Source organism: Myodes glareolus, chromosome 13 (assembly GCF_982192425.1).
Source record: "Myodes glareolus chromosome 13, mMyoGla1.1, whole genome shotgun sequence".
In the NCBI taxonomy this organism is placed as follows: Eukaryota; Metazoa; Chordata; class Mammalia; order Rodentia; family Cricetidae; genus Myodes; species Myodes glareolus.
The window spans coordinates 12125080-12146806 of NC_142038.1; positions in this window are offsets into that span (position 1 = coordinate 12125080).

The following is a 21727-nucleotide window of genomic DNA, read 5'->3' on the forward strand; positions in this document are numbered from 1 at the left end:
TTCTTGTTTCCCAGCCTAGTAGAAGCCTTGCTTTGATTCAGGAACTGACAAGCATCCTAGGCTCTTAGTGCTTCTAAGGCTGTGGAAACTCATTGTCTCCTCAGACCTTTGACTCTTTGTAACTGAGACCCATGGCCCTGATGGGTCTCAACACATCTCAGCTGTCAGTGGTGTTTGAAATAATGCACAAACACAATTAACCCTGGCCCCAAAGAGAAGGAGCGGGCGGGCACAGTGATAGTTAACAAAAGCAGGCAGCGAAGTCAGTGGGGCAGGCGAAGCCAGGGCTCTCCTGCTCTGGTCTGAGCTCTTTATGTGACCATAACTGGTTTAAACCAGCGCTGTTCCAGGGGCCACGTGGGAATCTCGTGGAAGCAGGCGTTGAAAACAGTTAATATTATAGAAATTTCATTTGGGGAATAGCCATGGAGCTTTATTTTTTGAAAATATGAATTATAGGAATTAAAGCTTGAAAAACTCTTCTTAAATAGTTGGAAATTGCTGGATAGAAACTTTTCAGTTAGGTTAGCAAGTTGTCCTCTTCACCTTTGGGAGCTTTGTTGAAAGTTCTAGAATACAAACCAGTCAAAGTGTCGAAGGAGGGCACGGGCAGAGAAAAGTTTAGAAATGCTGCTGACTGTTCTCAGAAACCATGGGAGCACTTTCCCTGAGAAACAGTTTTAAATAGATGTTTTCATTTAACCTCTGCTCCCTGCTTCCTTCCTACTTCTGTATTTATAGCTCAGCTCATTCTCAAAAAGTAGAGAGGTAGGAAAACCCTTTGGAACAATTGCTGAGAGAAAAACCTCGCAGGAGACATTTGGACACCACCACACCCTGGATAGCAAGCTTCCTCTTGGCCTCATGCCAGGCATGGATCAGGATTCCAAGTGGAAAGGAAGAATCTGACAAAGTAACTATTCTCAGGGAGCAGCAGTGGGAAGAAAGATCCCTCATAATGAACCAGTTCAACTGGGCAGCGTGCGTATTATCAGTCTGGGGTGGGAGCAACAGAGAACTCAGCTTCAAAACGGGTGACTTAGAAGCTTCCCATGGCAGGCGGTCCCTAGGCCAGAAGACTTCTGTATGCCAGGCTGTCTTCTCGGGTTGGAGGCAGAGTAGCTGCTTCAGCTGAAGCATCACTGTCCGATGATGTCAGGAAAGATGCAGGATACCACCCCTTCCTAGATGCCTTTATAGTTCTGGGAGGGGACCTGACCCAGAAGTCCCTGGGCTTAGTTGATTAGATCAGTGGAGACACTGATCTTCCGTGCCCATCCTTAGTCTAGCTCCTAACTAGAGGTGAATGGAATTATTAGAACGAACATGGGCCAGTCTTTGGGAGAAGAGTGGCTTTCTGGACAAAACACTGGTGTGCTCAGAGAGGGTTTGGGATAGACCAGAACACGGGAGGGGAGCTAGCAGCAAACTCCTGAGTCTCAAATGCAGGGAGGGGGGTGGGATTCTCCCCGAGAGAATTACAAATTAGGTGTTTTGAGCCTCCCACCAGGATGGACCAAACAAGACACTTTAAAAAACAACAACAACAACAACAAAAACATTAGCCTGTCAGATAGTTGGTTTGTTTTACATTCAACCTATCATGAAGCTTCCCCCACTTCCCGTTTGGAGCTGCCCAATTCTTGAACTGTTATCAACAAAGTCTAACACTTTGATGTACCAGTGTTTATCTTTCAGTATCCCGAGCAGTGTGTAGCTGGCTTCGCTGAGCCTTTCAGGTTCTGAGCTCAGAGGCTGTCCTTGGCCTGTTCAGGGTGGCCTGTTGTGACTTCTTTCTTTAGGTAGGGTATTATAAAAAGTTCTAAAGAGAAGGCTAGCCTGAGCAACCCCATGCCAACCAGCCGGCTGAAGGCCCAGATGTCAGACCATGGGCAGCCTTCATTCTCAAACAGAACAAGGTATAAGTGAAACAAATGCTGTTCACGGACCATAGTGCTGTGCACTAACCTGGTTCAGATCTGGTCTGCTAATTCCACAGCTAAGAATCCGTGTGTGGGTGCTACAGAGGGGAGATAGCCAACCTCGGAATGAGTGGTTGAATCAGACAGAGGTCTTGAAGTTGGCCTCTGCAGGCGATACTTCGGAGTTGTTAAAAAACCCAGCCTATGGCACCTGGCTCCTGAGAGCCTGTCTTAGCTGTCTGCTATCACCTGCGCTCAGTTAGCTCCTCGGTGAAATGGAGTTGGACTACAATACTCAGGGATCTAGAAAATGGTGAGCCCTTCACCACTGTTCGCATTGGAGTAGAAAACGCAGTATGGATGAAGTATGGGGAGTCTAATGAGGGGGCAAGTGGCAGAAGCCATTGTGTGCAGCTTCTATTTGGTTTGGTTTTTGCGGAAGTATTTAAAGACTGTAACAATGACTGTATCTCTGATCTGCATCAGATTTTGTGAAGGGCCGCATCCATATGCCCCATTACAAGATGGTGCTGGCATCCGGTTTCACCGCCAGGTGAACCACATGTGCTAGGTAACTTTCCACTGCTGTCCCCGCCTACTCCCGAGGCATCATCTGGGATTATGGGCAGCAGACCAATCCAAGAGTGACCAATCCGAAGCAAGGACTGCTTCCTATATAAAGGAGGGGTTCCCTCATTTAGGGGTCCCCGGCCATGTTGGCTGATGCTCTCTCTCTCAGGACGCATTAAAGCTATTTCTGCAGAAGAATCCTAGTGTCCCGCATGGTTCTTGCTGGCGAGATGATAGCGTGGGACAAGATTTTGTGAAAAGAACTTCTTTCTTTCTTACTCTCTCTCTCTCTCTCTCTCTCTCTCTCTCTCTCTTTTCCCTAATTCACTTAAAATCAAGCTCCAGCAGCTGAAGAGATGACTCAGTGGCTAACAGCCCTGACTTCTGTCTCAGAGGACACCAGTTAAATTCCCATCATCTACATGACAACCAACTCACGACTCCAGTTCCAAGGATCTGAAGCCCTCCTCTGACTTCCACAGGCTCTGCACGCACGTGGTACATGGGCACATACGCAAGCAAAAACATCCATGCCCGTCTTTTTTAAAAAAGGCAAGCTTGAAAACAAACATTTATAAACAATCATTTTGGGAATTTGGGCATAGTTTTCTCCAAACTGTTTTCTACTGTGTTCATGCATATGTGAGTGCATATGTGTACCTGTGTGCATGCATTTGTGTGTGTGCACTTGTGTGTGAGTGTGTGTGTGCAGGGGTGTGTACATATGTGTGTGTATTCTGAGGAGGGAGATACTGAGGAATCGTCTCTGACCTAAATGAACCAAGATTGCTAGCAAGCGAATGCTCCAATTCCCCCTTCCCTCCCAATACATTTGAAGAAATACGAGTTAAACTCCAGAAACTGTTGAGTAGAACCAATCTCGGCTAAGGATGCTGAAGATCCTAATGGTTTTGTTCCCTTGATGGGTTGGTTCAGGTGTCCCTCTCCCCCATCATCTCCTTTCAGGGAGCCCACACAAAAGTCTTTTCTTTGCTCTAGAGGGTCAGCGTTACCTTCTATTCTCCTCTCCAGGCCTGCAGCTGATGCACAAAGAACGATGTGATTACAGTGTGGCATGCTGCTGATCGAGGGGCCCGGGAATTCTGAGCCACTCACTCTGTTCAGAATACATTTCAATTTGGGGCTGTGAATTTGACATTGAAATGAGTTTTTTCTTTAAAACCCTAGAGAAAACAGCCCACGCACAGGCGCATTCACAAATGGTTTTGCAAATCTAGGCTAAAGTGAACATTCAATTTGAGGAGGTCAAATCAAGCTGGAATCCTAAAGCCCAGAGCAAGAGCCCAGCAAGGCAGAGTTGGTTCTGGGAGGGCATAGCCTTAGATTTGGGCCTTTGCGAGCTGCTGCTGCTCTTCCTGGATAGCTCATGGGTTGATGGTTCCCATTTCCAGATCCCCAAATATCTTGGTCCATGGTTCTAGGGTTCAGGGCTGGAAGCTGTTTGAGACAATCATTTGACTGGGAAGAGTCCCTCAGGGGCAGAACCCCCAGCAAGTCTAGTATGACACGGGGAGGGAAGACATTTTATTCTAACCTTGACCTTTTTACTCTATGGTGGAGAACACTGAACCTGGATAAGATCAATGGCTCATGGGAAGTTCCCTATCTAGTGGATATGTTGATTCCCATAGCAAAAAGCACCCATCAGGTGAGCATAGGACAGTCAGCCCTCTGTTCCCACTTGAGAGGTGTGGAAACTGAGGCACAGGGAGCCCAGTAGCCAGGTTATGCAGTCGGAGTTTGCATTTGAATGTGCCCATTCCGGGTTCTTCATTGTCTACCTTCATTTCTGTATCATCCCAGCCACGCCTGCCCGGCCCTTCCTGTTCTCCTGAGTCGTCCATGGTTCCTCCTCATTCTTAGTATGCCTGTGTACAGACTGTGCAGCCATAAGTCCGCGTCTTGGGCTAAAGGAAGCTTCCAGACGGAGGCTGGATGTGAACCTCTGTTAAGATGGGCTGTCTCCTGACCTAGCATGTTTTGGTCCTGTCCTCTTTGAGGTGGAGAGACCTGGATCAAGGAAATTCATGCTGCACTCATCAGGTTTCTGTTGTTTTTTCAGGATTCCAGGCCCAGGCCATCAGCTTGCTCTTCCCTCCAGCTAAAGCTCTGAAGAACAGCATCCATCCAGCAGGCTGTGGGTTCTGATGCTTTCCCTTCACCACACTCATGATTGCAGGAGAAAATATTCAGACCCAGGAGCTCAAAATAGCTGCACAAGACCAGATAGCCAAAGCCCTGGCTGGTCTCTTAGTCACTTGCCAGGCAGTCAAACTCAACCACAGCCCTGACTCCCAGAGCACCTGGCAGACAGAGAAGAGCATCCGCATCTCCAGCATGCTGGACCTAGCTCCCCTAAGGCAGTGAAGGTCGGGCCCAAACAAGCATGGAAAACTACAGTGAACCTAGCCCCCCAAGGCTCTTGCCACCGAGCTGGGGCAGCTTAGCGACCCAGATTAAAATGATACGCTTTCAATTTGGCCTTAAATGAATTCACCAAATCGGCATCTTTGATGTCAAGTGGAAGTGAATTCCACAAATCTCAATTTATTTTATGGGGCAGCGTTATTGATTTTTTTTTTTTATCGTCTGCTTCTCTTTCTTCTCCCCTCCCTCCCCTGCCAACCCTCTTCCACCTGGATTGAATTGTTTGATTTAAGAGTGGCAATTCCAAAAGAGAAAAGGATACTTCTGCCTTCATTCCACACCACTCTCAGCCCCAGTGCCCAGGACACATGTGTCCTTTTAGCTGTCCACAGGAGTGTCAGGAAAGAACCGGTCTTGTTAGGCCTTCCCTAGCCAGACTAGACTAGTCGACATGTACTTTTCCTCTTCCTGGACCTGCATCATGTAGTCACGAGACTGCCCTCAGCCAGTATGGTCCCTGTGTGTGTCACTACAGCAGCCACATGGATTCCCCAATGTACCCTCACATTGACTTTCCTAAGGTCACGGAGTGGCTTCTCTGGGCCTTACAAGCAGGCCCACCCCCCGGTGACCCACAATACCAGGCTTAGCGGATTATAGCAACCGACTAGCTGCTTCTCCATCCATCTTTCCATCCCCTCCAGAGCATCACTGATGGAGGTCTGTGTATCTCCAGCTCCTGGTCACTCTTTGGAGCACAGTGCCTGTTTATTGAAGCACAGTGCCTGTTTATTGACTCGGGAGGCTCAGCTAGGATTCTGCATACCTAGTTTTTGATCATATTCCTTTGGTATCCTGAGTCCCAGTTTGGGCCTTTCCTAACTATGATAATCTTAATATAATCTCAAACAGAATTGGAGCTTCCTACCCCGGCCCAATGCAACTCTCCCAGATCTTGCTCCTAAGTGAGGACTCCATCTTTATTTCTGTGGCCCACAGAAAATACGGCAGCTATCTCAGTTACTTTCCTGTCTGCTCAAATCCAGCTCATCAACCTATCTTAGTTGTAGGCAAAGTCCTGGTCACTAAAGATATGGCCATCTTAAACCTTGGAAACCCGTTTGCAAGGTATCTGACAAGATGCAAAGCCCTCAGCAGTTGTGATTAAGGCTTAGAATTTGCAATGGCAAGATTGTCCTGAATTGCCCGTGTGAACTCGGTACAACCACATGAGTCCCTACCGCCAAGCATCCTTCTGGGCTGTGGTCATAGACAGTGAGGCAGGCAGGAAAAGGCCGGTGCTGGCTAGTTTTATGTCAACTTGACACACGCTAGAGTTATCTGAAAGTATGGGACCTCGATTGAGAAAACACCTCCATTACATTACATACTAATTAAGAGTGACTGATGGAGGAGTGACCTGCCCATTGTAGGTGGTCCCATCCCTGGGCTGGTTGTCCTGGGTTCTATAAGAAATTAGGTTGGGCAAGCCATGGGGAAAAGCCAGTAAGCAGCATTCCTCTATGACCTCTGTATCAGCTCCTGCCTCTAGGTTCCTGCCCTGTTTGAGTTCCTATCCTGACTTCCTTTCAATGATGAATAGTGATGTGGATGTATAGGCCAAATAAACCATTCCCTGCCCATGTTGCTTTGGTCACGGTGTTCAACACAGCCGCAGTAACCCTGACTAAGAAGATTTATCTTCTCCATTGCTGTCCTGTCACGTCCAGACTATGGGCAGAGCCTGGAAAAAAATTCTGGAGGCTCAAAGGACAAGGACATGGATTTTACCAGCAAGTGTCTAGGAAGGAGCAAGAACCCTGTAGAGAATGAACTTTGGTCCCAATATCTAGACCATGGCAGAGACTCCCCAGTTTTCTATCTTTCACCCTTAGCTCTAGCCCTCTACAGTGCATTCAACTGTCCTGCAGTCAACTGTCCACTAGGACCGTGTGTGTGTGTGTGTGTGTGTGTGCGCGCGTGTGCCTATGTGTACTTAAGTGTGCATGCATGCATGTGCATGTGTGTGTGTGTGCATGTGTGTGTGCGTACACGTGTGTGTGTGTGTTATATGCACATGTCTAAAGAGGAAGGTATATGCATGCATGGTTATGCATGCAGAATCCAAAAGAAAACATCCGGTGTCTCTTTTATCATTTTTCTACCTTATTTTTTTGCAATTTCAGGTTGTTAATCAGTGTTTAATAGAGGATAAGGTATATGTAATGTTAGTGATGGACACCGACAGTTTTTCAGATGCGAAGTGGCAGACTTTGCTGGCAAATACTTTTTCCAGACAAAATAACCAAATAAAACACAATTTCAGGAGATGATGTCATCAAACCCCACCCAAATTACAAAGCTGGCTGTTGTTAAAACCGGAAACACTATCCACCTGGAGAGCTGCTTATGCACCCCCACACTCACTGGGTAAAACTCCCCAGGAGCTGCAGGACACCAAACTATGAAATTCACTTGGGAGAAGCAGTTGTTTTTCTAATGTTGGTTTTAAGATGGTTTTCAATTGCTTTAAAAAAATTGCTGCATCCAGTGATGGAGGTAGAAAAAGGGGGCCTGGAGTTTACAGGTCCAGCACATATGGAGGTCTCTCAGTTACGGGAAGGGGAAAATGCCAAGAGCCAGAATGTGTTAGAAGTAAGAGCCTTTCCACAAGAAGGGCAGTGCACCTGACGGAGAGACGCCTTCTTGCAAATGGCTGATGATAAGGACTTTTGGAAAATAGAGTTGGTGACCTCCAAAGAGCCTTCTTTTACTAACACAGTATTGTAAGAGTTCATGTATTTTCTAAAAGCTCATCCACTGTGTCATTCAGATACCAAATCTTCAGGATGCATTTGATGTTGGCTGTAGCACCGACTATTCTTAAGTGTTCTTGAGAGTCTCCCGGAAGAATGGTGTTGCTGTGTCTCCCAGTTGGCTGAACTAGTCTGTTTCCCTCAAGCCAAAAATCACATTTGATAAAGACATGAAATAGCTCTAATTTAAGTCCATCAGAATCCAGGACATTTGAGTGGCAAGCTCTAGTCTGGTGGATGACTTCTTCCGGCGCATCACTGATAACAGCCGAGAGTATGAACACGGGGATCCTGGGCTACCCAAACCTCTCATATTCTCCGTTGAGCATAACTCCAGAGTCTGCCACAGTCTCTTTGTTTGGCTTTTGGCGTGGCTTGTCTAACAGGCAAATGGCGTGTTTTAGTACATCACTCTACTATGTAACGGAACTTTTCTTCCACAGTGAAAACAGGATCAACTTCAATGGCATAATACTGCTCCACGCAGTAAATTTCCTCAGTATTCATCTGCAACGAACTTATAACTGTCAAGGATACTATGACATGTTGGACATTTTCCCCATTGTAGGAAAACCTACTTAGTGTCATATGACAGTATGTTACTACCTGAAGTCTATTACTACCTCCTCCTATAAGGAGACCCCAGATAATTTCCTCTACTCCTGTAGGGTTCCTGATACGAACGGAACTTCTCTGGAATTCTGGCATTATCTTGATGCTCTTGGTATCTCTTTTCAAGGTGGTTCTGCCCAGGTCCCCCACCACTATTCACAAGCTGGCACTAGCCACTGCACTCACAAGCACCATGGCCAAAGTCCATGGACAGGCCCAAGTGTACTGGACCGGAAAGCCTGAGCCCCGCTGGGTGTAAGCCTGGGGGCAAAGCCATGCTCTGCACACCTGCATCTTATTTTCTTAAGGCGGAGTTTCTCACTGAACCTGAAGTTCACCATTTTGGTGAGGTCACCATTTGGTGACCAGACCAGCGAGCTCTGGTCATTCAGTTTTTTCCATTCTCTAGTGCTGGGTTACAGACTCACATGGCATTTCCTGGCTGCTGCTGCTGCTGCTGCTGCTGCTGCTTCTCCTTCTCCTCCTCCTCCTCCTCCTCCTCTTCCTTCTTCTTCCTCTTCTTCTTCTTCTTCTTCTTCTTCTTCTTCTTCTTCTTCTTCTTCTTCTTCTTCTTCTTCTTCTTCTTCTTCCTCCTCCTCCTCCTCCTCTTCTTCTTCTTCTTCTTCTTCTTCTTCTTCTTCTTCTTCCTCCTCCTCCTCTTCTTCTTCTTCCTCTTCTTCCTCCTCCTCCTCTTCTTCTTCTTCCTCTTCTTCTTCTTCTCCTTCTCATCCTCCTCCTCTTTTTCTCCTCCTTCTCTTCTTTCTTTTTTCCTTCCTTCTCCTTCCTTCTTCCTCTTCCTTCTCCTCATTTTTCTTCTTCCATAGATACTAGGGATTCAAACCCCAGTCCCCTCGCTTATACAGACAGCAAGCATTCTCGCCCACTAAGTCAGTTCCCCAGGCCCAACCCCATTTTTTCCCACTTTTTCTTTTTAAATAATTTTAGACATGTGGCAAAGTTGCAGGGAAAATACAAGGAACTTTCATGATGCCTTCCCAGGATTCAGCAACAGCCAGCACTGAGGTCTGTGTACTTGGTCACACTCTCTCTAGGATCATCCGCATACTACATGTACCTACATGTAGGTTCCCATGGCCTTGAACTCCTTTCATGGTTCACAAACCCACCTTGCCCTTACTCACTGTGCTCCAGCACCCACTCCCAGGCTGTCTGCCTGGCCCACACTTCTGCTTCTCCTTGTCCAGGCTGTCTGCCTGGCCCACACTTATGCTTCTCCTTGTCCAGGCCTTAACTGCACGTGACCACCATCAGGATCTTCCGACCTCAGCCTCTCACCCCAGTGAAGATGCTTGCTTCCTTGTCCTTCCATGCTGCTGTCTTTCCATCCTTTCTCGGATGCTGAAACCATCTCATTCACTTGTGATCTGCTTGTCTACATATATCTTTGATCATTTCCTCATGTGGCACTTTAGATAGGACCACACCCTCCCTTCAGATTTCTGCAATAGTGCCTGTTATTAGAGGTGCTTATCAAATACCCACTGGCTGACTAACTTACTGTGACACATCACAAAGTCTTTATAAATATCTGATTGTTTTGGGCATATTAATCTTTTCTTAAAGGCAGGTAACCTTCTTCCATTCATTCCTTAGAACTGGGCACACCATAGGCCAAGTCCTGATGCTGGGGATTTTCTTCCTAAGGATGGGGTCCTTTGTGTGGAGGACTAAGCCCCCCCCCTGCAGTTAGTAAGCACCCTGATAAAACTCTTGGTAAGTGCTTATTTATCCCCCACCGCGCTCCTTCCAGATTCTCCTAAATGCTGTTGGCTCGCTTGTTCGTGTTGTGGGGTGAAACCCAGAGAACCCTCTTCCAGCTGATGGATGATGGAGCTGGAGGGAAGACAGGTCAAGTGGCTTGCCCAAGGCCACACAGGTATTAAGTGGCAGGACAACCCTCTGATCTCTAACCCAGTGCCTTTTCCTGGAGACCACAGAGAGCAACCCCATGCTCCTCCCCTCAGGGACTGAGGAGCCCAAACCTGACATTATGGGCACAAGGCTTTTAGCAGATGCTCCAGGGCAGGAAGCCGTGTGGTTAGATGAGCTCTGGGTATGTGTGGGTCTAATTGCTTCACATTTCCTTCCCTTTCATTGACAGAGTCATTCATAGAGTCAGAGACTGAGGCTCATTCACGGGACATTCATTGAGTGCCTACCACATCCTGGGCTTTCTGCTTGGCCTGGCAGAAGAAGCTGGGGCAGGAGAAAGGGACCTGTCAGGAGACGGTCCTATTCTCACAGGTCAGAGACTCTACTAGCGTAGAGATGGTGATGAGGCCAGATGATTGTGGGCATTTGGGCAGCTAGGGCACTCTCTCCCTTGAGATTAAACTGACAAGCTCATCACAGCCACAGAAAATCAACAGATCTTTGGCAAACACTCAAATTGGAATTAACTCCTGGATATATGTAGCCTGGTCCTTCCTGGTCTTGTCCTCCCTATGGAAAGACACTCCCCAGACATGGGTAGTGACGAGGCCTAGCTGCCTTGCTCCAGACCCTATCCAAGGGGACCAGACTAACATGTGGGGTGGATGGGATAGAGAGAACTGCCGAACTGAATCTAGGCAATGAAGGTGGGTCCCCAGTACTTAATAGCTGTATGTGAGACAGAAATCACTTCCTTTGAGGAGACAGTTTGCCTTCTGAGGCAGGGGAACATAAGTTGTCACTGTGCACAAAGGCATTGATAGCAGACTTTAACAGACAGAGAGTCAGGAAATGGAGAGAGTCCCGGGGTGACTCAGCCCCCACACCCAGTATCCTTGAGAGTTTATTTCTACCCACGCAACCACACAGAACTCGTGTTCTTGGAGAGTGGTCCGTTATGACAAACCAGCTCTTGTTTACATAGCCATGAAGAACTCAGGGCGTTCATGGAGGTCTTCGACAGGAAATGTTGTTCTTTGTGCAGAGACAGGCATGAGTAATTTATTAACCTCAAGTAACGAGTGTCTTTCAGCTCTGCTCCACCTGAGAGAAGGTGTTAGCAGGACTGTAGGGTTGTGTCTGTGTTATGCACAATCTGTTGATTATATTGTGTGACTCTCATAGGCATTCAGCAATTCCTGCTTGGTTGATGAGATGTAAATACATCATGATTTTATTTTCTTTCCACCCCTCTCTCCTTGACCTCCCACTGACCTTCCTCAATGACAACTTCAGATCACTGTAGTTCCTAATAAATTTGCACTGCCCAGTTCAAAATGTACCTCAGTTGCCTGCAGAATCCCACCGTAGAGAGCCGTGGAGACCAGATGCTCTTGGAGGCGTGGTCTCTTGGTTCTATGCAGCCAGAACATTCCAAGGCTGTGTTTCACAAGGTTGCTTTCAGATGGCTTGAGTAGGGTCCCTGAATGGTTTTGACTGTGCGATGCTCCTCCCAGGAACACCCAGGGACTGGAAACACCTTGGTGTGTAAAGGAGCCTATCTGTACCAGTGGTTCAATTGTTTAAAAAAAAAAATACCAAAGGATACAAGCAGCATTTTGTATCGTCTGGTGGTGATGGATCAGTGGGCAGAAGTGCATATGATAGGGAATGTTTGTCCTGACTCCATTCCCAGACCTGAAGGAGTGGGGGTACTTTTTGTCAGAACTCAGAGCGGTGGCTTCAGGGGTCAGGCTATGAGTGCAGCAGGCAGTGGCTAAGGCTTTCATGGGCTGTGTGGGAGCCTGAGCTTGGGTAGCAAAAGGCGTCATGGCCCACCACAGCCATTCTCTAGTATGGACCTGGGTCCAGAAAAGACATCACCTCACCCAGAGTGCTTGAAGCAGGTGAGGCAGAGACAGCCAGAGCCGCAATGATATAAGTGTGTGGTATCTAGGCCTCTTTCACCCCCACCCCAGGAGAAGAAGTTGTCTGGGATTTAAAAAAAAAAAATCAAAACAGACGCGGAAGTTGGGGGCAGCACTGCAAGCCAGAGCGGCCAACTGTGCAAGCATCCGGTGCTGATGCGGTGCTGATGCTCCCTGGAGCTGCATCTCCACACCTGTGTGTTCTTGGAGGCCCCGGTGTTCCCAAGGCACAGTCCGCCGAAAGCCCGCCGCAAAGCGCCCGCAGCATCTGCCGAGAATACAGCCAACATAATAATTTCTTTGACCTCCACCACACGAGTTTCTGAAAAGAACAAAACAGCATCATTCCCTGGCATTTACAGTTTAAACCTTTCCTATTCAAGTTTCTAACAAAAAAAGCCACCAACCCATTCTGGCCGTGATTAAAATTCATAGGCTTGCTGCAGACAACAGATGCAGAAGCAATTTTAGGCCAGTCATATCCCAGGTCTGCAAAATTAATTTGACAGGTTTGCATTAAAGCACTGATCAATATCCACTTTAGAGCGGCAGAGGCTAACTGAGAAAAAATAAGTGACCGGAGTGTTACCAGACGAGAAAAAATGAATCTTGGAGACTTTTTTCCCTCTAAGCTTGCACCTACATCAGAAGTCCTGACCTCAATCCATTGATCGGCTGCAGTTAACATGACAAAAGGCCTAGGAGATAGACCGGCTTGGCCTACCAGGGAACAATCACCCGGATACACTAAATGTTTGAGGAGTGACTAGATTGCAGAATTAGTCTTGGCTTCTGAGGACCGACACCAGCCCAGCCTTCCTGAGTCCTCCCCTCCCTGCCTGAGATCCGTTTGCAAAGAACCAACTTTCCCTAAACATCCTCCCACAGAGAGCATGGGGATGAGGTTGGGGAGTGGGGAGTGGGGGGTGAAGGGATGGGAGGGGATGGGGAGGTCTCACTCAGTTTAGCCACTCAGACCAGAAGGCAATAAGGTCCAGATCTTTCTGTAGATAGCACTTTAGAGTGGAGGCCCCCAGACCGGCACCAGAAAGGCTCTTCAGGGGTGAAATTATGGACCACCAACTCTACAACATGGCCAACTTCAGATGACTGTCCACTGCCCGCACTCAAGAGAAATGAGCCCAAGCCAGATTTTTAAAAGATAATTTTCTTTATTTATTCTCTAAAAATTTCATACACGCATGTGATGCATTTTGATCAAGTCCACTCTCACCCTCCGCAACTCTCCCTGAACCACGCCCACATATTCCTGGCCCAATCCTATCCTCTTTTGTTTTCTAGAAACCCACTGAGTCCACTTAGTGTAGCCTGTGTGTGTATGGTTGTGGGCGCATCCACTGGAGCATGGGCAACCTACCAGTGGCCACACCCCCCAAAATACCGACTCTCTTTCTCTCCCAGCAGCTATCAACTGCCTCAGCTGTGGGCAGGGCCTCCTGAGCCCCTTACAATCTGTGCTGGAGGTCTGACCATGAAGTCAGCTTTTCTTGTACTTTCTTCGGGTGTGCAAGGAATGCACTTGGTGGCTAGCATGCCCTGCATCCTGGCTGCTCTGGTTGAGTGTGTTGTTTTCTTACTCTAGCCCACTCTATACTCAGTTTGCTTTGTGGCAGTAAAATCAGCACATCTGCACTTAGAACTCCCCCAAAATGCACACACGGGATGGGACGGAGCATCATCCTGAGAGAGCACCTACAAGGAAGCTCACGGGGTGGGGGGGAGGGGGAGCTCATTTCCTGGGACCCGCTGCCCTCCCTGTACAGGTTTTCCTAGGGGAGTCTGATTCTCTCCTCCATGTGCATCAGCTGGAAAGCAGCGTATTTAAGGCAGAGCCTCAGGTCCCACCCCTACACTTTACAGTCTTCCTCTTCATAGGCCCAGCAACGGCCCACCCACACGTGATTTCCTCGGAGCTTAGCTTCTGTTTCCCCAGATTTGAGACCATTTGCATGTATACATACTGTGCGTCAGTATACCCCAGTATAGAATTCTAGTTCACGAGCTCTGACATCAGATCACCTATGTTCGAGTCCCACCTTTGCCACTTGCTGGCTTGGCTGCCCCTGGGCAAGTTAAAGTAACTTCTGTTCTGCTTGCGATTGCTGTACAGCAAATCACCCCCACATCCACCAGCTTAAAACAAGTAGTATATTACCCCTGTGAACTCGGTGGGTCAGTCATTTAGATGGCATGTAGTAGGAATGGCTTGCTTCTATTTTACATTTAGAGCCTCACAGAGAAGATTTGGCAGTGGGGAGGAGGTGAGGAGACCTCAGCTCCTGAGGCTGTACTTACTCATCTAAGAGGTTTACTCATGTATCTGTGTGCCTCAAAGTCTAGCGTCAGGGACCACAGGCTCTTCTGTTTCTCCTCTCTGGCAGCTTCCTTGAAACAAGCAGCCTCGGGGCAGTGCAGAGTTCAGCGTGAGACACAGTTCTCCAATACATGGCTTTCTGTGAACAAACTGGGTGCCTGATCTCCCAGGTTCTTGCCTCAGAAGCCACACAGCATCCCTGGAGCCATTAGTAAGTTCAGCCAGAAGCCTCTGCCCACAACCAAGGAGTAGGGGCATGAAGCCCCTCCCCCATCACCCCAGTCAGTGAGAGGCACCTCCAATAATCTTGGCACTCTGCTTTAAAACCAGGGCAGCTTCTCTCAAGCCCAGCGCTCATCTAAACAGACATAATAATGCCCATCTTCCAAGACTGTGCTGAAGCCTAAATCAGATAATGTATTTAACGTGCTTCAAGCAGAGTCTGGCCCACTCAGTAAGTGTCAGCTTGTATTATTAGGAGTGACATTAGCTAAGTGAATAGTCACCATGACTTTTTCTGCACAGTCTTTGCACTGTGGGTGTATGTGCCCAGCCTCATGATGGGTCCTAGCAGTGGCATCTGGAACCCATTCCTGCTATCAGGTTGGGGAGAGATGCAGATAAGGCAGATAGCAACAGAAGTCCTATCCATCTTGTCACCATTGTCCTTCTTCCCACACGTGGTAGTTAGCTGGCAGGGGGTGGTCTCAGAATGCCAGTTAGTTTCAGTTGACGTTTTCAATAGGAAACCTGTGCTCCTATGAAATACTACTCTATCTACCGTGATCCACAGCTTCTGCTTGAAGATTTTCAGACCTGGGATTGTGGTCCCATGGGTGCATCTCAAATTAGGCACAAGTGAGGCAGTGAGCCTCTGGGAACAAACCTCTGGCTTCATTTACTTTCCTGGAGTTCACAGAGTCCACCTGTGGGCCATGGTCAGGAAGAATCTGCCCCTTTCCTGGAAGCCTGGGGCAGCGGGCCCCATGTCCAGCATGCTTGTTTGAAGACAGGAAGCTCCCCAGTGGGTTGTGTCCCTGGGAGGGCACCAAATATGAACCCGAGCTTTGGAAGGACACAGATGGCTGCCAGGAAGATATACATTATTACCAGTGTTGTTTAGTATTCTGATGTAGCCACCACATTCAATTATTGGTTGTATCTTTCTAACTGTAGTCACATGTCCTCAGCAGAGATATTAATCTCATGGGGCTTAAAGAGATTCAGAATGAGTTTGAGGTCAGTAAAGGGGTCAGACTGGGGGGGCGGGGGGTGTCTACCTATTAACCTTCCATTTTGGTAACCAAACAGCCATATCCAGCACATAAAGTAGGACCAGGAACCTGCCACTATTAATAATGTCACCCATACGAGGTGACTGAGGTTCATCTGAGCTATTTCAATAACAATATCACTACTGCTCAAGCTGAAGAGGCAGGCAGATAAGGCATAGGAAATAGGGAGCTATGAGGGTTCAGCAGTAGACAGGAGAGGTGAGAAGGGTTGGGTCGCTATGGGCAGTGGCGAGAGTTGTGGGGGAAGGGGCTCTTAGCAAAGCCTCTTGCATTTGCATCACGCATTCATTCATTCAGGCATGCACAGACCATTCATTCAGCATCGTGTATTTGGCTCTTAGGATGTTTCATCCCATTTCCAGGGATTATGTAGAGATAGAAAATAAATAGCATAGCAACAAGGCTAGTCAGTCAACACCACACATGGTCAGGACATAACAGAAAAGCAACAAGGCTAGTCAGTCAACACCACACATGGTCAGGACATAACGGAAGTCAGCCAGGTGTCTGCTGCGACATCTGAAATAAGCCAGGGAGCTGTGTACAGAAAAGCAAATGGGGGAACTTCAGGAGGGCACCGATGAAGAAATGTCTGTGCACCCACAGGGACTCTGATGATCTTGTCTACAAGCTCTTCCTCAGTTGAAGTAAACCTTGCCTTTTTTTATTCCTTTGAAAATATGGAGGGGGAGAGATAAAGAATAGGAGAAATGGAGGGGGAGAAAGGGAGAGGAAAAAAGGGGGCAGAAGGGGCAAAGGAAGAAACAAAGGAGGAAGGGAGAAAAAAAGGTAAGGAGGGAGTGCCTGGATTGATGGCGGAGGGCCAAAAATATTCCAGAGGTTGAAACTATGGTGACCAAAAGCTAAACTAGGAAACCTGGAGAGTAGCTACTCTAGACGAAGCAATTCTATTTGATGCAATCCCAAATCTACGAGAAGAACTCTGTGAGTGGCTTAGTCACACACTTCTACGAAGACTTCCTTCGAGGATTTATTACCAGCAGGACTCATTGTAATAATCGGAAAGGACCTCCCCTTGGCTCCCAGTTTGGCCCAGGTATCTGCTCTCCGTCATCGCCTCTAATCTTTGCTTTTCATATGCTGAAATGGAAGCTCAGAAGCATCAAGTAGCTTCCTAAAGGGCTGGCAACTAAAGTTCTGTCAGCTGTGAAGATCTACCACAGTGCCTAGCACAGAGACCGTGGATGAAGATATGGCACCCAGGCGTGCTTATCAACAACACATACTTTCAAAGCAGTACCTGAATTCCTTCTGAGCAGTGTACAACATCTGCACAAATGTTCACAGAGCCCCTTACAGAGCAGGTCACTCATACTAGGTTCCTCATATCTCCAAGGCTAGGGTCACCCAGACCCTCCAGGGAACTGTTCCACCTGCTCGCAGTTCTGGCCTACCAGCCTCACCAAGTGTTCCTTGTTTATCTCTTCCTGAGGACGCCTTTGGCTCCCATTTCCCCTACATAATAAAGTGAAGGCAGAGAGAGGAAAAATTCTTGCCCAAATAAGGAGTCGACGTGGCTGCTAAGGCTAAGGTTATTTGTAAGATAATGTTTGAAAAGAAGGTCCTTGCTCCGGGAAGTAAGAGTGCTACGATGGGACCTCAGCCCCTAACCCGCACTGAGGGGACTCCCTCCACCTTACAGATGAGCCACCTGAGGTAAAAGAGAAGCCAAAGCTATCCCTACTCCATGTAATTGGGAAAATGGGCGGCATTGAGGACGACTGCAGCAAGATCACTGGAGAGCCACCCAGAACGCACCCCTTTATTGCCTGTGTTTGTGTCCGAGCAGGATTTGGAAGCACACACACTGTAAAAAAAAAAAAAAAAAAAAGACTGACTCGGATACATTATTCTCATTCTCACTCTCTCTGTAAATAAAAAATACATGCCGGGCCAGTTGTTGGATGGCTTCCGTCCTGGTACTTAATTCTGCTTCATGACACGAAATAGAGGAGGAAGGTAGGGAAGGGATGTCAACTTTTTTTCTTGTCCAAGTACAGTCTCATTGGTTAACACCTGAGGGGAAAATGACTGGAAAGAACTTAATTCAAAAAGTCCTTTAGGCACACAGGAGCTTCTAACCAGTAAGAGCCAGACAGCTGTGTGTGTGACAGAGAGAGAGAAAGGGACATCAATAAATAATCAGCCGGCTTAGACTTTTAAACAGGAATCCAAGCTGCACCGTCCAAAGGTAAATTGCATCTTTCCCACTAGCCTCCAAGCAGGGTTTCATGCTTGCACAGGCTGGTATACTCTGCTGATTGCTAATGTAGCCTGACCTCTTCCTTTCTCTCCCCCCTTCTCCCCACTTCTCTCCTTCCCTCTCTTTCTCTCTCCCTCCCTTTCTTCTCTCTCCCTCCCTCTCTCTTTCCTTCCTTCCCTCTCTCTATTCTCACATGCATCTCATACATGTTCCATTTCATATTGTATATATGGATCATCTTTATACTATGGAATGCCAAGAAACATCTCTGTTCCTGGCTTAACACACGCGGTCCTTGAACTAACATCCTTCTACAACCGGAGCAACGTGGGCTCTGAAGCAGAGAGAAGGTGCTGCTGTACTGCTACGGCCCTGTACTCTGCACCAGGAACATGCCTTCCCCACGTTCAGGGAGTACCAGTCCTTCTCCAGGAGTGATGTCATACTTGAAATCTGATGGGGACATTTTTCTGACAGTGCCCAAAATAACCTAGGAGACTTGATTTCACTGCCAGGGCTATGGATTTGTCTTTGTGACAAGAGAGCGAGTGCCTTCCTGGGTGGGATTTAAGTCCTGCCTCTGCTCCCAGGATAGGGCTCCACACTGCCCTGCCTTGCCATGGGCTGGGAGACCCCGGGCATCCGTCACCTGTCTTCAAGTGTTTTATGGGACTGTCTGTGAGCCACAGAGCCAGCAAGGGGGTTTGTGGAGCTGGTCTCTTTACACACCTTGAGCACTGTGTCTTATTGCTTGTCATTTTCTCCTAGCCTGTTGACACTTTGTCCCTTTGAAAGCAAGCTGACTTATATGTTTGCTTTGGTGGACTGGCCAAAGGATTCTTAAGGTTCTTAAGCAAAAGGCCCTTTCTCAGAGCAAAGGCAGCCAGCCATGTTGGGCCTCTTTCCTAGGACTCCTGGTGGCAAGGTGAGTAACCTGTCCCTCGAACGCCAGTTCCAACCCCAGAGCAGGAAGAAGATGCCAAATAGGTGAGATGATATTGTGACATCAGCATGCAGGCCTATGCAGTAGGGAAGCCCAGGGAAACCCAGGAAGCTGCTAAGAAGAGCTTTGCCAGACTCAGCTCAGTGGCTAGTCAGTGGAACTGGGTGGTAGATTTATGTATATCCTATTACCAAGTCAGTGTCCCCCAGAAGGTAAAGTATCGATGTCTATTAATATTAACTATATGCTGAAATAATAGCAAATTAGATTTGTTAGGTTAAACAAAATATAGGGTGTAAGTAAATGCTAACCTTATCTTTTAAAGCACATCTACTAGAAATGTTAAAATCACATACATGGTCTGATTCGATTTCTGTTGTATGCCTCAGTATTATACCCACACCTTCATTTGTGAGGGAGGGCATACTTTACCAAGTCAATAACAATACTCCTTCCTTGTCATGTCAAATTAGCATTTGCAATGTAATATAAACATACAAAGCATATAGGTACCATATAGCACAGTTTTAAAAACGGGGAAATGATTATTGTCTACCAACCAATTTAACATTAAAATTGCCCAACACACCAGAAAAAGTTATGTTTCCCCATCTGACCACATGACCTGACTCTGACCAGAGACCATGTGGACTTCCACTGTCTCTATAGAACTTTTCTATTTTTGAGAGATTATGAAAAGCAGAGAAAACACTGACAACCGCCCCACAGACACTGCTAACTCATTGGCATTTCTTACTGTTATCAGATCTGTTTATTTCTTCTAAGGAGAATGAGAAAACCTTACTGATGACGCTGGAGCTGACTTTTCGTGGTGAGCAAGCAAGCCCCTGACCGCAGTGCCTGGCTATATTTCTGCTTCAAGGCAATAACAGCATAATCTCAAGACACAGTAGTGACAATAACCACTTAGCTGGCTCCAGGCCTGGCTGGGTGCTGCAGGAGTATTCAAAGGGAACACACATGCAGGGAAGAATTGACAGATTACAAAAGAAGCAGTGGTCTAACCTGACCTAATTGTTGAATAAAGTCCGACCGCTATTCACGGAAAGGCTGCGGGAAATCAGTCACAATGGAGACCAGAGAGGCTGACCGATCCAAATGAGCTTACCACCCCAGTACTGTCATGTAGTATGAGGTAGAGCATGAGACTCTCTCAGTCGGTAGAGCATGAGACTCTTAATCTCAGGGTCGTGGGTTCGAGCCCCACGTTGGGCGCCATATGTAGTATGAGGGCTGGCTTGTTGGGGTTTCTGTCCCTCCCAGTACCCCAACAGCCGGCAAGCAACAAAGAAAATCACACACAAGACTCCATAAGGTTATAAACTGATTGGCTCATTAGGTCAGGCTTCTTGTTAACTCTTATAACTTATATTAACCCATTATTCTCATCTATGTTAGCCATAATGGCTCCATACCTTTCTCTGCTGGGCAAGTTACATGCTGCCTCTTCGGTGGTCTGTACAGGAATCGCTGAGAGAGAGCTTCTGCTTCCAGAATACTCCCAGTCTCTTTGCTCCACCCCTACTTCCTGCCTGGCTTTCCCGCCTATACTGCCTGCCTGGCCAATCAGCGTTTTATTAAAATATGATTGACAGAATACAGATAATTCTCCCGCACCACTGTCAGAGCCTGGATGGGCACCTGGGTCCCCCATTCGGTGCTGAATCCAAGACAGGCTTGCCTGTGCCCTGAAGAGTCATCTGAGCTATTACCCTGACTGCACTAGTCAATACAGGATGGGCAGCAGAGCCGTGGGACGGGCAGCAAGCTAGGCAAGCTCTCAGCACCGAGCTACGGCCTGGCCTACTTCTTACTCTTTCAGAAGTGTTGCTACAAGTCGTCCAGGCTGGCCTTGAACTCGCTCTGTAGCTGAGAAGCCTCTTCAACTTGCAGCCCCTCTCCTCATCCTCCTGAAGAGCTGGAGCTACAGCCCGGCACCTCCAGTCCAGTTGGGAAGCAGTCCTGGACCCACGTGCCCAGGCTGAAGCCCCCACTTTTTCTTTGGTATCACACACCTGTCTTGGCTGCTGAAGGGCTTTCAGCTGTTTCCTGAGAGAAAAGCGTGCGCGGTGGCGGTGTCCGTACTCAGCAGGTGGTGAAGGAGACAAGATCCAGGCTAGATCTGAGCCAAACCTGGTCTTTCAAAAACTCTACTAAGAATTAATCTTTATTCTTTGGAAGATGCTGACTAAGTACTTAATAACAGGGGTTTTTCATGTGCTTCTGACCTCTCTTGGAATGACAACAACCCTTCCTCCACCACTGTTCATCTTGCTGAGTTTCAGCTAAAAATGGCCCACTCTGATGATCCTCCTCAGTGGCCAGGTCGGTGGTGCAGGGAGAGGACCTGGGAAGAGAGGACATGGAAAGTTAGAGGAAACCCTTCTGGCACATTCCCTTTCAAAAGCAAATTCTTGAGAAATGTGATCCAAATACGGGTTGAACTCTCTGAGGACTCAAGATGGGGCATCCTCTTTGGTTAAGAGGTCGGCAGCCAGTTCCCTGCCCTGCCCTGCCCTGCCCTGCCCATGGTCCTCACACATTGAAGCCATGCGGACTGTTGCTGACTCCACCTCTTGCTAAGTTGTGAACTGGACAAGGCTGGGCCCCTCCAATAGTTCACGGGCCTCATTCAGCATTCTGCAGAGGAAAGGTTTGAAATTTTTCTGCGGGATAAATAGTAATGACAACAGCACAATGAAGACATAATTTCCTGGCTAGGAAAAAGTCTCCACACCAAGCAGAGCAGGTGGGTCGTGGTAAAGATCTTCCCTGTCCTC